The sequence below is a fragment of the Lactuca serriola genome, chromosome 8 (assembly GCF_051521515.1).
Source record: "Lactuca serriola cultivar US96UC23 chromosome 8, Lser_US96UC23_V15, whole genome shotgun sequence".
NCBI lineage: Eukaryota > Viridiplantae > Streptophyta > Magnoliopsida > Asterales > Asteraceae > Lactuca > Lactuca serriola.
Genome location: NC_136415.1, coordinates 258,271,862 through 258,290,318, shown reverse-complemented (window position 1 = coordinate 258,290,318; position 18,457 = coordinate 258,271,862). Strand labels below are relative to the sequence as shown.

Genomic DNA, 18,457 nt, shown 5'->3' with positions numbered 1-18,457 from the left:
AAGTTGCGAAAAGAAGGGGCTAAAACCGAGATAATTGCATTTTCAGGGACTTAAACTGTTTTCTATGAAAAATATGCTGAAAAATATTAATTTCAATAATTTTTGGTGTTAAAATGTCAAGAAAAATAGTTTAAGGACCAAACCGGGAAGTATTTAATAAAAAGGGTTGAAAATGTAAATTTTACAAATAATGAGGGGCTGAAAACAGGAATATTTCAAGGCTAGTTCAATGTACACAATTTGATCAAATAACGGCACCGCGACTATCGACGAAATACAATACATTACAATACCAAAAATCGTTGTTAAACGAATTGGCTCGGTCTCGAGCCAATAGAATTCTACAACTACTAACACTACGACACTACGATTCATACAAGTAACGTTTGGTAATACATATACATACGAGTGTGCACAGACGTCTACGCACCATCTTTGGGCCCCACAAGTGTAAAATCTTGTTCGTTGAGCCTAGCTAGCCCAATGACCTGATCTTAAGGCCCGAAGACGCATATTTTCTACGAAGTGTTGAGTTTCACCGACTCGGCACAACGTAGAGGGACTTCCAATGGCTTATATACCACTGGTCCCCAAGGGTCCTTGGTATTGCTAGGAAAGTCTGCATATTTTACGAGGCGGGTCGGGGACCCCTCGCACGCATATTATCCCCAACCGATTAATAGAGTCATCGAGGCCTTTGTGTCCTCTTACTCTTCGGATGTGGGACTACACCTAGTCAGGGCGATTGGATAACGCGATTAGTACTGACGACGCCTTCGGAGTCGTTAGTATAACTATAAACTGGGCGTTTGTGTAACGCGGGTTTGTAGTAAATAATCCTGCTCGAGAACCTTCCAACGTCGCCCGGGACTGACACTATACGCTACGCAATGGTTTCAATGTAACTTCATGTAATTCAAGGAACTAGGAGAACATCGGGTTTTCCTAGGGTTTTCAATACATACAGATTTGAAATGCATACAACTTCAATGAACATTTTTTTACAAGTATAGAAACAAACAAGCATACCTATGGATCTTCACAAACATTTTCGAAAGCTTCTCTTTTCAGAAAATATCGGATTTTCTGGTGGTTTTCAAACGATACGAACATTGTTTTTCTTCAAATACCGCTTATGAACTCACCAACATTTCATATGTTGACGTTTTTCAAAATACTTGTATTCTCAGGTAACAGATTAAGTGAAGGATGAATTGTACTCTATGAGGTTTCGTTGTTGCTTAATTAGTATCGAACAATTACTTTTGAGAATGTAATATTTAAACAATGTATTTCATGTAAACGCTACTGGTTGTATTATATTAATGCATGGTGACGAATGTTGTTACGTTTCATATATTCAATGTTATGGTATTCAATTGAGTCACGACAGCCCCCGGACGTTTCCGCCGTCTGGTTCGGGGGTGTGACAGAGAATATGAAGCTGGTCATCTCTGCACTTCAAAAAGACAAATGCAAGAAACCAATGACAGCCGAACGTCCAGCTCTGCACTCCGGACCTCCTCTCAAACAAAAACATGGATGGTCTCAGGAGGAAATAAATCAAGCTCTTGAAGAAAGCATCTGGATCCAGGCTCTGAAAGATAATCCTAACCCAATGAGTGAGATATCTCCTCTTTTCCATGAAGGCATCCTTCAGAGTCACAAAATCATTCCAGTCGTGTCCTATGACATTCCTACAAGTGACTTTGAGCAACTTGATCTTCCTCTCTCTCCCTACAGCAAGTATTACACCAAGTTCGCTCCACTTCATCCCACAGATCCTCCGGAAGTGATCATTCGAATAGAAAGAGAAAGACTTGATACTTTCTACTCTAAAAATGCAATACCATTCAAGGAAGTGTGGTCGAAGAAGAAGATTACTCAGGTCAATGGCTTCGGAAGAAAAATCCTGGTGAAGTTTGAACTACACTGTCCGTTGTTCCGTTTTCACATTCTCCGGAACAAGCCCACTCCTTGGACAGTTACTGATGTGGAATTCCCATCAATGAATCCGAACGACATTCTTACTTTGGCTGCCTTCTTCAGAGAAAATCAAAGGGATGACCTCAGTATGGGAGCCTATCATGCTGCTCTAAGCTTCCTGAAAGATTATGTTGCAGAATTCAAACGAAGAGATTATGAACTTGCCCATCTTTACGAAACTGAGCAATTTGTTCCTAAGATCGATTTCATCCTTCCGAAAGCTGAACTCCTCACAGATGGTCCTATTGAAGAACATGTTTTAGGGTTTGTCTACACTATAAGAAAAACAAATAAGAAGGACTGCTTCCGAGTCCTGGACAAACAACTGATTCCTACCAAAGCTCTAAAGAAGTTCATTTCGTGTGCATCCAAGACTGATGCTCCGGAACATGTGAAGGCAAAGTTTGTGAGCCATCTGGCATGGTACATTGAAGTCCGAGAATGGTTGTTCCGGGCCTACACCTTCATCAAGCAAGAAAAGATCTAAGCTTGTCGGATTGCTAAGTTCACTTAGGGGGAGATTGTTGGAACCTGAAAGTGAACATCTAGCAATCCCATGTACATATTCTGTAGTATGTTGGTTCCGAAGTGAATAGTGCTCTGGAACCTGTTCGGAGCTGAAGAGAAGAAGAGGAAGAAAAACTTGAAGAGGAACACATTCTGGATTGACTCTCACGCCCGGAATGTGTTCCTCTTCAAGATTTTCTTCCTCTTCTTCTCTTCAGCTCCGGACAGGTTCTGGAGCACTATTCACTTTGGAACCAACATACTTCAGAATATGTACTTGGGATTGCTAGATGTTCACTTTCAGGTTCGAACACCATACCATTCTTCCCCGCCTCATCCTAGTCAGTATATCCTAGCTCTACCGCAATCCAGGTCCCTCCTACCATAGACTCGTAAGAACAACCCAAATCCAAGAGAGTGAAATCTCTTGCGATAACAAAGAAGCATCCACCAAACATTGTGAAGACGGGTGCTATCCCTACCAAGAAAAGAAAAACCAAAACCATAGGCTCTTCTGTTGCGCTACCTGAATGACAACCAACCGTTGCTGATGAACAAGAACTTGAATCCTCAACTTCTTGACAACTTTTCAGAAGGAAGAAACATAAATTTAACCCAAGTCCTAGCCATATGCATGTCCCGACTCATATCGCAGTCTCCCAACAGACTCTGGTAGTCGTTCAAGCTACCGTAGGCTCAACTGCTCAAACCCCAACTAACAACTCAGTTACAGTAAGTGTATTTGTTTCATATCATCATGGAGATACACCCCTCGTCGATCCCAAGTGGATCTGATTGGTTCAAGTCTCCCAAAGGTCTCCAGGGCATCACATATTCATCATTTTGAGCCTAAGGAGTTGTGCTCCATTCTTTTTCGTGTCACACAAACACTAGAAACACAAGTTGCATAGCAAGGCATCCCTTTTGCCTTATCTAGAACTGAGCTGAGGCCAGAGTCGACTATAGGTCAAGGAGACCGATGAAGCTCAGGAAACCCAATTCCGCTAACATTACTTTCAAGCGGTCTAGGCGTGGAGAGCACAATGGTGCAAGGAACCACGAACCCGAGGGACACCTCGGTGTGAATCCAAGGATTTGACAGATATCATTCTGATGATTCATGGACTCAGGATTGACCAACTACTGAGTCCGGATTCAGAAAGTTTGAAGCATTTCAAAGGGCGTTCAAGGCAAGGAAACAAAAACAAGTTCAGCAGCAACAACAAAAAGAAAAAGATCATCAAACGGTTGCCAAGTATTTGGTGGATGCTTTCAGTAATGCAAAGACAGTGCATGATATCTTGCAAATTCAATATTATGTATCGAAAATGGAATCCATAATTCAACGCGTTCAAAATCTTCCAAGTGGTGCTAGTCCATCTAAGCCTCCTCCAACTGCTGAAATCAATGATCAAACGATGATGGAACCGCAGTTGAGATCAACTCAGTTCCATTATTTGTACTTGATGACCTTGATCTTAAAGATGCTCAGCAACCCCCTAATTCATATGTGTTTATGATGGTGTTTGATGACGAAGAATCCAGTGGATCCCAACACTCCACTTCAAAGCCTAAATCCAAGAAGAAGAAGAAACTAGTTGTGTCAAGGAAAGAATTTCTAACTCTTCAGTCTATGGTCGACCAAATATTGGCCGCAGTCACCATCAACCAACCGCAACACCCTGATGTGGCTGGACCGCAATCCCTGGCATAAAGAGTTGAAAGGTTCAAAACCAGAGAAAGAATGGCTTCTGATCCAATATCCTTAAAAGTTGAAATGGGTATTTGAGTCTACACAACAATTGTACTGCTGATCTTAAAGAATTTATGGCAACTACTGAACGCCTAATCCAAGAGGTCACCGCAATCAAGAATGAGATCAAGACTACTCTTGCCAATCAAGCAGTCCATTCGAAACAACTTGCTGATGAAACCCATAACTCGTATAAATCCACCATCTCTATTCTTCAATCAACAATCAATGGCCTGAGGCATTCCCCCATGGCAAATTCAAGTGTTGATGAGATTCTATGATTAACCAAGGAAATCTACAACTTGCTGTTCAACACGGAAATTCCCAACAATGTCCAAATATCTGAGTTGATCAAGTCTTAGTTTCACAAAACCTTTTCAAAGATTGATGGCCTTAAACAATGGTTTGAGGAGCAACAAATGCTTTCCTCCTCAAAAGAGGGAAGTGAGTATTCTAATCCTCAAATATATCCAACTCCGCAACCATCACCGCAACCGTCTCCCAAGCAGACAATTTCGGTCCACTCTCTGCTTCAAAGTCCGGATTACTCTTCAAACCAATCTCCACCGCAACAAGATCCCCCACAACATGAAGTTCAACATCAATCTCCTCTACCGCAACAAGATCCAATCTAACAAGAATTTCAACATCAATCTCCTCCACACCAAGAAACTCCTCCTCATCTCAAAAACTTGGCACCAATAATGTCTTCGAATCACTCCAACGACTCCCATGCCACTCATGAAAGGAAAAACGATTGGAGGTCAACAAAATTCGTTGAACAAGTTTGGAAAGAACATGGTTTTGATACAACAGTTGATGAAACTCTAATCAACTCATGGATCAATCCAACTAGAAGACTCCTCGATGCCGATTACAGACCAGTTCTAACATATGTTGAGCCTCCTTCGGATAGATATTGGGCATCCCAATCTCTCCCAACTTCAAATACTTTCTAGTATTTGAAACTTTTGATCTGATTATTCCTGATGACCAAAGACTACCTATTGAGTTCGAACGCCTAAATCAATTTAATGCCAAGCATGGAAGATGATAATTGCATATGAGAAAGCTTGCGAATTTCTCAAGTCATTGGTGTGTGACTTTGCCAAGATCAATGTGGACATTCATCCAATGTTTGCCCAAAAGCTCAATCTTCCAACTCTTGAGCCTGCTCCTATCTTCATAGAAGGTTATCAAGAAAGATCCTTAGGAGAAACCAACTTCCCCAAACTTGGAGTTGTGTATAAAAGAGCTAAAAGTGGTCTCAAGTACTTCATCCCAATCACCGCAATTCATAGGCTGACCCACAAACAACTAGAAGTAACTTAGTCTTCGGTTAAGAGATCTAAGCATACAACTAAAGAAGTGAAGTTTGAGATTACAAGGAGAATTCATTGGATTGGAGAAGTTAGGAAGTTTTGGTGGCTTCTCATGAAATTCCTAAAACTTGACAAGTACGAAAGAGAAGTTGAAGATGTCACTTTGGGGGACAATGTTGGAACAAAAAGTGACCCTCTTCAACTTGACAATCCGCAGCCACTTCTCTTACCACAATCTGCTCTCTCTACCGTAATCTCTCTTTTGCTACCGCAACCGCAGTATGAAGATGTCTTCTGCAACTACCTCATCCGTAATGAATATTTTCAGTTACGTTATCTGAATTGTCTTATATGCATTACTTTACCCGGTGGAGCTTGCATGCTAAGCAGTTAATATCGGCGATTTCCAGGTGGGATATCGGTTATCGGTACTTTTCTAAATAGCGGTGTCAAATATCACTCCAAAATATCAGACCGCAAAAATCGGTGATGTTTACTAATATTTACCGATATTTCCAGGCGATTTCTAGGTGGGATATCGGTTAAGTAATTTTACTTGATTTTTTTAGTGTTAAGTCATGGCCTTAAGTCTTATGGACTTAACTTAACTAAACCTGCTATTAAATTAAGTACTTAATTGTTATTTTTAGGTCCTAGACTCATGTTTTAAGTATTAACCAATCTTATTGTTATGTTAATTGTTACATAGTTAAGTGTTAACTTGCTAGTTTCTATAGGTTTGATCATGTTGATGTGTAAAATATATAATTCTTAAATGATGATGATGAACTTAGAGTTGATGTGGATGATCTAGATAAAATAATTGGATGCCTTGGTTGATGAAGATTCCATGGCTTATGTAAGATTATGTTTCAAACATTGACAATTTTGAATTTTGACTTTTTATAATACTTTTATATATGTTTTATGTTTATATATATATATATATATATATATATATTAATTATGCATGATATAAAAATATTGATATCCCACCGATATCCCACCGCGATAACCTATATCCCAAATATCGGCCCTTGACCGATATTTGATTTTGTACCGCTATAACTACCTAGCTTGCATGGTCACGTTAAGTCAGAAGTTTAATACTTTTTTATTTCCAATGTAACTTTTTGAGACTCTATAAATAGATTCTTCATCTTCATGTAATTCACACCTCTGAATACACATTTTTTTATCTCTTCTTCTTATATGTCTTATTGATCTTTCTAAACTTTCACTCTAAAATATTCAGATCATCTCTATGTTCGAAGACCCTCTTCACTTTAAACTGATCACACATACTTACTTGTGTTTGATTCTAAACCTCGTTATGAATCAGTTTGGTGTATACTTGATATAACTTGTTGCCATTTACATTTCTTTTACTTTTCAACACTTTTATTCAGCAACTAACTATCAAACAATCTAACTTCTTATTATTGTTGAGTTTTTATGATCCTTTGAGTTTAACTTATTCCACAACTATAATCTTGTACTAACCTTTGTTCAAATGTTTCCCCTAAATTTTTTCTCTCAACACATGTGCCATGCAAATTCCCGAAAGCTGCATTCGCAGTAATCACTTCCCAATCAAAAAGCAAGTGCCCAGTTGTATTTATTGAAATACCCTTCACTTGTTGCATAAGCTTCAAATGCTCCTGCTCCAATGGGTGGATATGAGCTCGTGACGGAAACGGTAAAGGATGACGATAAGAAGGAACATCATCCAAATTTTTCTGATCAGACTGAGCCCACGTCGTGGAGATTGGATTCGCACGTCATGAGTTCGATGTTTCAGAAACTTTATTTTCTTCAAGGTTAGACTTCTTTGGCTTTGGCCCAGTCTGATGTGGATCGACTTCAAGTGCTTCAAGGAACTTAGAAATGGTATCCTCTTCGGTTTCTATTACCATTACCTGTGATTGAGGCTTTTCTCAGGGATTTTTAGAGATAATTTTTCTTGTACAAAAGTAGTTAGTTGACCTAGTTGGACTTCAATATTTTGGATTCATGCTTGGTGATTTCTTAGCAAGGCTTGCTGTTCATTCATGATATTTTGATGTTCCCTTATCACCTCATTTGTCTCATCGTTTCTTTTCTTGAAAACCTCCATAAATCTATGTAACTTGGACTCAAGATCAACTTTCTTTTCAGGAGGTGGTTGTTCTTTTTAGTAGAAGCCTCGGTCAGTCTAGCTATATTTTTCTTCTTTTAGCTTCTTATATTCGTCATATGGTAACCACTCCTTCTTTAGTTTCCTCCAATTTTCATCATACTTATCCCCACTCGAGTAGCAAACTTGCACCTTTTTATTTCCATGTTCATCCAAGTGGCAATCTTTAGTTAAGTGTGGACCATTGCACCTTTCACAACCAACTATAGTAACATGAATTGATTGGTCCCTCTTGGTCATTCTTCTGTCCATGGTGTCAAGCATAACTAGTACAGCAGCCATGTCTTCAGAATTTCCTCCCCAATTCCTTTAGCTCCATCATGTCTTGGATTATGGTACTCACGAGAATGCTTCGAGAACTCTTTAATTAACCCCTTAACTTCAGCCGGATTTTTCTTAGTAAGTGGTCCTTGAGAATCAAGGAGTTTCTTTGTCATGACATTCACCCTGTCATAAAAGATAGACACCTCTTGTTGTATGTTAAGGTCATTTTGAGGGTAATTTCTTAGTAAGCCTTTATAACGCTCCCATGCCTCATAAAGCGACTCACCCACGTGTTGCTCAAAGTTGGCTATTACTTTCTTGAGTTTAGATGTCTTTGATGGTGGGAAGAATTTTTCTAGGAATTGCTCATGCATCTGCGCCCAAGTAGTAGTTGCACGGGGTGGAAGTGCTTTCAACCAATCTTTTATAGCTCCTTTAAAAGTAACGAGTAGCATCCATAACAAAACTGTATCACTAGGAACATTCGGGACATTGAAATAATCTTCAATGTCGTTGACCTCATCCAAACCTAGAAAATGGTACCTCCTTAAGTGCAGTAAAAATGTGTCATTTCAACTCGAATGTTGCAGCAGTGGGAATTGCAGGTTTTACTAAACCAGGACCAACATCGTCTCTAATTTGCTTCTTGTATGCCCCCATGGACATATCAACAATGTCTTCCATCTCGTTCTTTGGCTCGTCCTCGAAATCGTTTTCTTCATAGTCGGTTTCAGTCTCTTATTCGGTATCTTTTGGATTTGGATTTTGTTCAAAGCTTTATATTTTGCTCTCTTCCTTCCTTTGACTACTAGACTCACCCACATTCTTTCTTTTCTTCTTTCCAAAAACCAATTCAAGTCCTTGAAAGGTGACTTCTTTGGCATGTTAGCTTCTTCTACATTTTTATCTGTCTTTTAGTGAAGGGCCGACTCTGGATCTTCAAGCGGTGGTACCAAAGGTGTGTGTGAACCTCTTGCCATGAACTACTGCAACAAAAACAAAAAAAGAAATGTAAATTTGAACAAAAACTAAATAAATAAATAAAAACTACTGAGTGGACTCACGTCGTAAGCTTAAGGCCCACGTCGTGAGTTCAGCTCTGAAACAAAAATTAATGCAGAAAATTAACTTTTTGTAGGTTTTACCCCATAAAAAGGATCGATTAACCTAAAGCAAATAAATCAACATTCAAATAAGTTGTTCCCCGGCAACGGCGCCAAAAACTTGATGTGTGTAAATAGCTACACCTAATTTTACCTACTCTCCTACTAGCTATTCGACCTAGGGCAGTGTATCCTTCGCAAATAGTATAACACAAAATTCGAGTATCGAACACAAGGAAAGAAATTAATTATTTAACCTACTTATTATTTAATTAATCAAAAATTATAACAAAAGTAAAATGGATTCTTATCTAATTTTGTAAGTTGAGATAAACTTAAATTCTCAAACACCAGTCAATCAAATATTAAAAACACTTATGTTAGTTTGAATCCACTTTCCCTCAATAGTTTGACTGTTAATTATGAAAATTCTTGTTGGTTACCAATTAATGTATTATTAGCAATTCAAGTCCAAATTTACTAATATTGAATTAATTCATTTAGAGCTATGCATGCTCATACATAATTTAACACATAATCAATTATTAGATAGGATTAGAGCTATGTAGATTGAATTAACAAACACAATTATGGTCATTATATGAGTTTTCCAGTACAACCAAATTCAATACTTTAATTAATTATGTAAGATTGGTTCGATCTTAGCTATAATGATCTAATGTTCACTAAATTACTAGGTAATCAAATTCATTCAGATTAATGGTCATTAAACTACATAGAATATGAATTAAAGCAATCTAGTATTAAATTATGCATGCTAGGTATAAACAATCAAACACAAGACATTAACCAACTAGAAAAGTCTATATTAAGATAACCAACCCATGAGTTCCAGTTTCATCTAGGTAACAGAAGCAGCTAAACTCAGCTACTCATAGCTAAAATAAAACACACAATTTCAAGTAATAAAGACATGATAAATTGTACCAAATCAAAAGTAAAGTAATGATCTTCATATCCTTCTTCCAATACCAATGCTTGATTTCTCTCTTAATTCTCTCTGAAACTCATCTTCTGGTACTTCTAATCTCCATCCAACCTCTCAAACCCATAAGTACCAAGGATTTATATACTTTTTGAGAATGTGAACTCCACGTCGGAGCTTAGGATGAATCCTTATCGGGCAATGATTTCGACTTTCTGTGTACTCATCTTCCAGAATTTTCCATGCCACGTCGTGTAACTGAAGTCCATGACGTGGCTTCAACTGTTTTCGTGGATTTTCTTTTCTTTAATTCTTCAAGCCTCCAAAGTTCAATCTCTTGTCACTTTTAGTCCTTGTTCTTCAAGAATACTCCTTCTAGCTGCAAAATACAATTTTAATCTTATAAATACCATATCTATGCAAATAACTAAAATATTAAGCAAACATATTCAAATATTGCCTAAAAATATTATAAATATGGCAATATCACTTAATGAATGGGTTAATCTGCCAAATATACCATGGTGTGCTCATGGACTGACCATGACACGATGGTCAATAATGTTGCATCTCTTTTTTAGGACTAAACCATGACAAGGTCAAGGGTTTGCCATGACGTGGTGAACTGTTGACCGTTGACTTTTTAACTAGTTTGAGTTTTTTTCAAACATTAGTAAAAGGGTGTTTCAGACCACAGATTAAGGACAAAATGGTCTTTTTCCCAAGAAGAGGATTAGAAAGAGATAAGAATTGTTTAGAAAGGAAAGTTAAGTATTATGACTTAATTGCTAAATTAGGGTTAATTATTATGTACTGGTTCGAGGCAGTATTAGTACCACTTAGCTTACTGTGTGGATTAGCTCATCAATCATTCATGTGAGTTATCATGAACTTACTGTTTATGTGGACTATGTGATGTATGTTGTGTACAACCACTAATAGCCTCTCACAGGGAAGTATGGTCGGGATGATCATAACAACTAGAGAAGAGCCTTAAAAAGGGAAGTTCTAGTTGTGATGTGTTACTATGTACGATCACTAATGGAATCTCGAAGGGAATTGTGATAAGATGATTGTGCTTCTATAGAATGTACTGACGGAAGGAATTTCCAAATTATATATCTATATATATATACACACACACTAACATATGTTGTGTGTACAGTTATACATTATTACTATATGATGTATATGTGTATGATAATAAATGATATGATCTATCTAATGGATAAGTGTTATGATTACTCACTAAGCCCTAAGCTTACAATTGCTACTTTATGTTTTAATTGCACATCCTTCAAGTGGGAAGAGTAAGGAGCTAGCTTGATTGGGATATCTGGACATTCTCGGGGGCATGGCATCCTTTTATGTTTTACTTTTGTGTTTGATTTCTAAACAAGAACTTAGCTTCTACATTTGACGAAGTTTTGAGATATTATGTTTTGTGTTATAGGTGGATCCCCTATTTTAAAAATGCCATACTCTAATTTTGGAAATTCTAAAAAGTAAGTTTTTGGGATGTTAGAAGTTGGCATCAAAGCAATGGTTTGAGAGAATTAAACATAATTCCAAGTGTGTTTAGACTCAAACCACTATGATTTTCAGAAAAAAGAATTGTTTTTGTAAGAAAATTAAGTAAAGGGAATATTTTTCAATTATAAGTGAGGGAAAACGCCATATACTTCAAAGAAGATAATACGTATCATCCAATCATCCGAGCTCCACGATTAGTCAGCATGTTTTAGTTATATGTTATATGATGAAATTGACTTACTTGCTTATGCTCTAAATATCGATCTAGATAATTGGTGATTAGTATGTCACAGTTATGGATGATTAGAATTATATAGGCTCAGAAGTCTTGATTTGGCATTACTTCTTATGCCTTGTTTGGCTATGGGCTTAGGGTAAAATCAATGTTTTGAATGCCTATCTAGCCCTTATGGTTATGTGTAGTTGTATATAAAATTATATGTTGTCAGGTTTTACGGTAGATATTGATGGGAAACGTATTGGCATAGTTTATGAATACACATGTAAATAATGATCACCAACACTTAGTTAAGTAGGGGAGACTTGAAGTGGTCTTCAGGGGAAATTACTCATAAGTGTGAATGATGGTATGGACATGTACCATCTGAAGCATAAGATGGGTAGTTGGATCTGGAAGAATCATGAAGGGTCCCGTAGTACTAGTGGGAGCTGTTATAGGATGGGATATGATCTTATTGATATAGTAGTATGTAATCATTTCTAATGTTAACTGTTCCATTTGTATTCAACCATGATACAAGCTAGAGGTAGGCTTACAGTCAGACTGGGGAGCTTATGGTGGGTGAGGCACCAAATTTCAGAGAGGTGATCGCTAGTGAGGTCATGGAGATAGATCAAAAACTGCTCCTTGAATTTTTCACTCAGATCAGGACCGAGTTGTTGGAGACTATGACGTATAGGATTATTTCGGATACTCAATGACTAGGAACATGACAGGTCCGAGGAGCAAGCTATCGATAGTTCTTTTCAAGCCATCCACCACAGGTTGAGGGGAAGAAGGATCCCATTTCTAGTATGAGGTGAATTACATATATTGAGGCTTCTTATCATCCCTACTACTATCTCAAGGATGCCAATGTTTGTTATAATATGAGCCTTATGAGAAATACGACCAAGGATTGGTGCTAACTTGTGAATAACACTCATTCACCTGTTGAAATTGTGGTTATGACATGACGTGAGTTCTCGACATTGTTCAGTGAGGAGTTTGTTTCAGATGTGGAGGTATAATAGCTCACTAAGGAGTTCATTACCCTGAGACATACTACGGAGTCTATGAATGACATCACTGCACTATTTAATGAAAAATCAGTGTTTTGTCCTGAGTATGTGGCTATAGAAGCCATGAAGATGTCTAAGTATAGTATTATACTGAAGGATGAGATCCAAGAGTGTGTATTCACTGCTAGGTGCCAAACTCTTTGTGAGATGATTAAGATAGATCCCCTTCGTGAGATTTAGTTGGAGAGACAAGTGAAACCGAAGAGACCGACACCTACCCAGACGACCAGTTAGCCACATAAGAAGTTTAAGATGTATGGGGGAAGGGGGTGACAGGAAGATTGTACCAAGGTGTAGTAAGTGTATGAGGAAAATTGGTATGAGTTCAAGGATGGGAAGTCTTTGTGATACAAGTGTAGGAAGTTGAGGCATTTAAGCCAATATTGAAAGGAACCTTTGAAACTGTGCTTCAGATGCAATCAGTTTAGTCACATCAGGTTGGAGTGCCTGAATAGGATTGGCTAGTAGTTCATGGCTCCTTCACGTGTCACATTAAGGATCACTAATGTTGGGAATAAAAAGACCTAATAGTCAAGGGCTCAAGGTAGGGCGTATTAGCTTACGACCGCAGAGTTTATCACCGAGATGTCATGATATGTATATACTATCCCATACTCTCCAGTTATTAATTAAAATGGTATGCTTAATTATGTGTTAGCATGTAATTGTTTGTGAATTTTATATTTGCTCTTGGGCTTTTCGAATCGGGATTGAGCCGATCTTTTGTGCCTCTTGCTTTAAGCATTACTTTTAGGGTGCTTAACTCGCCGATGTTAGTTGATATTACCAATGATAGACTGGTTGGTGCATCCAATGTTTTCAAAGGTTACACTTTCGATATTTATTGTTAGAGATTTACAATTCACCTCATCCTGATTCCTGTGGGTAAGATCAATATCATTGTGGGTATATATTGGTTAGATCGATATCATGCATTGATTAATTTTAAACATAAATTAGTTCGAGATTAAACCCTAAGTAGGGGAGAACTAGTTATCCACGGAGAGAAATGGACGGGAAAGTCAATTATCTATTCCACAGCTAAGGCTTAGAAGTACCTACAACATGGATGCACAAGGTACTTGACATTTGTTATGGATAGTGGATTTGGTCAACATCAGTTAGCTATCAATGAGATACCCATAGTCAAGGAGTTTCCATATATTATTCTTGATGACTTGTTGACTACTCATCTTAAATGGTAAGTCGAGTTTTAGATTAATATTAATCTAGGTGCAACGTTGGTTACTAGGGAGCCTTATTAGTTCGTGTCTCCTGAGATGCAGGACTTTTCCACTAGTTTTTAGGAGTTATTGGATTTGAGATTTATTCATCCCAACAATTCCCCATAGGGAACACCGATAGTTTTGGTTCGTAAGAAGGGCACGTCCCTCCTTATGTGCATTCATTATCGAGACCTAAACAAAGTTACCATCAATAACAAGTATCATTTACCTAGAATCAATGACTTATTTGATCAGTTGCATCTGTAGGGAGCATCTTGGTTATCAAAGATCGATCTATGCTATGGGTATCACCAGATTCGAGTTAGAGAAGAGGATGTATATAGGACTGAGTTTCATATTCATTATGAGCATTATGAGTTGTTAGTAATGCCCTTTGGTCTGAGGAATTCCCCTGCATCATTTATGGATTTGGTGAACAGAGTAGATTGATCAGTGATAGTGTTAATAAACAATATTTTGATTTATTCAGAGACTTGCAAGGAACATAAGGGACATTTGAGGGAATTAATGAAGACCATGAGGTGTGGTAAGTTGTATGATAAGTTTAAGATGTGTAATTTCTAGTTACGGTAAGTTTGTTTCCTTGGTTATCTTATCAATCAGCAAGAGATTTTGGTTGATCTAGCTAATGTGGAGGCCATATTATGTTGGGAGGTTCCGAAAACTGCCATTGAGAAGAGCAGTTTTCTCGGATTCGCTGGATATTATAGACGATTCATCCAAGATTTCTCAAATATTGTGGTTTCTTTGTCATCTTATCAATCACTAAGGGATTTCGGTTGATCCATCCAATATGGATCGTAGAGACCGTATTGAGTTAGGAGGTTCTGAAAACTGCCACTGAGATCAACATTTTTCTCGAATTAATTGGATATTACAGACGATTCATCCATGATTTATCATAGATCGCAGTTCCTTTGAAAAAAGTGACAAAAAAGGTATCCCTTACAAGTGGGGATGATCAGTAGCAGGATTTTGAGACTTTGAGGCAACAGCTATACGAAGCTTCAGTGTTGATATTACCAGGTAGTTTGGATGATATGATAGTTTATTGTGATGCTTCATTACTTGCTTTGGAGGCAGTAATTATGTAGAAGGGCAAGGTTATTGTGTATGTATTGGGGCAGTTGAAGTCGCATGAAACTAGATACCTGATCTACAATTTAGAACTTTGAGTCGTTATGTTTTACCTAAAGATTTGGAACTATCTTTTCAGAATGAAGTGCATGGTATTTACTGATCATACAAGTCTAAAATATCTTATGGTTAACAAGAGTTAAACATGGGGCGACGACAGTGGCTTGATGTACTGAACGATTATGACCTAATACTTTATCATCTTGATAAAGTGAATGTTGTTGCAGATGTACTGAGCCGCAAGAAACAAGATGCATCGGTGCATGTTACTTGTTTGAGGATGATGCTTGGTGCCTCTCTCTTTGATATGATCAGACAGGCTCATCGTGAGGCACTTGCGATGGAAAATTCAGTTCGGGAAAAGATTAGGGGGCAGATTCAAAGTTTGGTTCAGGATAGTCGAGGACTACTCACTTGTTATGTTCGGATTTAGGTACCGTTCGTGGGAACACTGATGGGTTTTATATGTTACAAAAAAGTATTTTTAGCGGAAAAACATAAACTCTAAGCTCCCATGCACCCTAAAGGATCTATGTTTTCAGTATGATTTGCAGACAACTATTGAATCTCAAGAAGCCTACAAGTACATTGTTATTTTCGAAATTATCAAAGGGTTATAGAAATTACATACCTTTTGTCTATTATAGTAAATAAACAATGATTCCTTCTTGATCTAGCATTAGAAAGCAAGCACCAAATATCTTGTGGCTCCAATGGTTCACACCCAAACCCTAGCAAGTTGGAGGCTAAAGAGGAGAGAGGAAGAGATGAAGGATTCTCGTTTCTATCTCTTATAAAAGGGATGAACGAAATTGTGAACCCTTAAGAGGGTTTATATAGGTGACTAGAGGAGCTAAGATAAGATAGGTTTCCTTGGATAATCATTATCCCTTTTTCTTTCCCCCTAAGGCCTCCAAGTTTCCTTGGAGCCCAAGAATAACTCTAAAATTCCTCTAGAAACTACATAACCATCTAGAATTTCGTCCTCCCTCTTAAGGAGGCTCTAGAATTGGTCAATGTTCAACTTTTGAACATTGTCACCTTTAGTTCTTCCACTTTTAATTAATCCAATTAATTCCAATTAATTTCTGATTAATTTTTAATTAAACAATACTATTTCTAATTAATATATTATCCTCATAATATATTAACAAATTATTTATTTTAATTTATAATTAATTTATTAATCATATAATAAATTAATGAAGCAGTCTCTCTCTCCAAAAAGCAATTCAGTCAATTACTAGGTTTGAAGGCAGCTCAAAAGGAGTTTGCTAATAATTCAAGATCATACTAATTTAGTAATTGGCTTAGACACCTAATCCAACAAACGCAGGGCGAATACTTATGGATGAATCTCATAAGCCGAAATTTTCTATACAACCTAGTGCCACCAAGATAAGATATACAGGGACTTGAGAGAGGATTATTGGTGGTCAATGATGAAGATGGATGTTGCCAAATGTGTAGATAAGTGTTTAGCTTATTTGAAATTCAAGAGATGTAGCATGGAAAGTTACAGTCTCTTGAGATTCCCATTTGGAAATGGGAACACATCATGATTAATTTTATTACGAAGCTACCCAAGACCTCCAGACATGTCGTCATAGTAAACCCATAGAAAATCGTAGTGCCAACCTCTTGCCGTCGGAAAACCCCTAAATCTCTAGCTACGCCGACGATATCAACCAGCGTTATAACTTGATCGAAGAGGGTTTCTATAGCTCATAGCTTAATGTCGTAGAGTCGTAGAAGGAGCAAAATGAAACAAACGTTGTAAGCCATATCGTCGGAGCTATTTTTCATAGGAAGGTGTCTCCTTAAAACGTGAGAGACAAAGTGTCGAAGGGAGAGACAAAGAGAGACCAAGGAAAAAGATAGATGGTATAATGTGTTAATGATAAGGGTTGAATAGGTGGGGTAGGGAGTGAGTGGTTTTTTCTACTTTTTTTAATTAAAAAAATGGTAAAATGAACAAAAAAAATGGAAAAGTAAATGCCAAGGGCAAATATGTCGCTTTTAAATATTTTCTTAAAAAAAATTGACCAAAACCACAACGAAAAACTTATTTTGGATCAATACGCTAGTTTAAAACTTCGCATAGCGATAATTTCGGGCAACTATTTTTGCAATTTGTCTATAATGTCCATTATATTAACAATCATAAAAGAGTATAGAGAAACAAATTCCAGGTGATAAAACTATATTTCACTTATGCCAAAAGTGCACTTTTGACTTTAAAGAGTTTCAAAACCACATTTCTTTATATTTGATGCATATGTGATAGAGAATTATAAGATTTTTCAGTATATGAAATGTTCTATTTTGATATAACTTCGGACATCTACCTTGGAAAACAAAACTACCTGGATAAGTATAAATAGGATCAATATTGTCACTGAAATTTAATTTAATGTATAGTTAAACATCAAACAGGACATTGTAGAATACAATGCACATACAGATTACTCATATGCCCATACCATACATTTCACTTTAGATTTTTAAAATATCATGTCAGAAAGTTTTATGACCTGCTCTCTATTTTTGTAAATTGCAAGATACTTTATTTTTGCATTTTTATAAAAAGGCATTATTATTACACCTGCTCTGTTCTTTTTTTTTTCATAGGAATCTATTTCATCTTTTCTATCTATTACAACACTAAAAGTTCAATGGTAAAATATATTTGAAAAATTAAAGTACATTGCTATTTTAGTTTATGTACGTGAAATAAATAGAACAAAATTAGAGTACATTGGTCTTTCATGCACATGAACTGAAGTAAATATAAAACTTTAACCTGTTAAATTGCAAATTGTGAACTTTTAAGTTTAAAAATGGAAGGGTATATTATGATGCTTCTCTTAACCCAATAAAAAAGTAGAAAAAATCTCATTAAGTTGATGTTCAACTTTAAAAATAGAGGGGTAAATTAAGTTGTTAGCAGAATCCCATCCTTGGTCACAAATCCATCCACCTCGTGTATGCCACTATGATTCCTTATTCTCCTAAAAGATGTTACCGGTGATATGCAATACTGTGACGTATACAAATAAACCAAAGATTAATGAAAACATGCCAATCTAGATCAAGGTTATGATGTAACAAGGCATTATGTGCTCATCTTTGCAAGTAAATGGAGACGAGATCTGTTGAAGCATATAAGATATTCAGTTTT

General features: G+C 37.0%; 1 non-coding gene across 1 annotated transcript; it reads left to right on the top strand.

The window, feature by feature from the left end:
- The first annotated feature begins 8,227 nt into the window (after positions 1-8,227).
- Positions 8,228-8,334, top strand: LOC145071606 (small nucleolar RNA R71). The gene has a single exon (XR_013690611.1). It is a non-coding gene; the product is annotated as a small nucleolar RNA R71 (small nucleolar RNA).
- Positions 8,335-18,457: the final 10,123 nt, after the last annotated feature.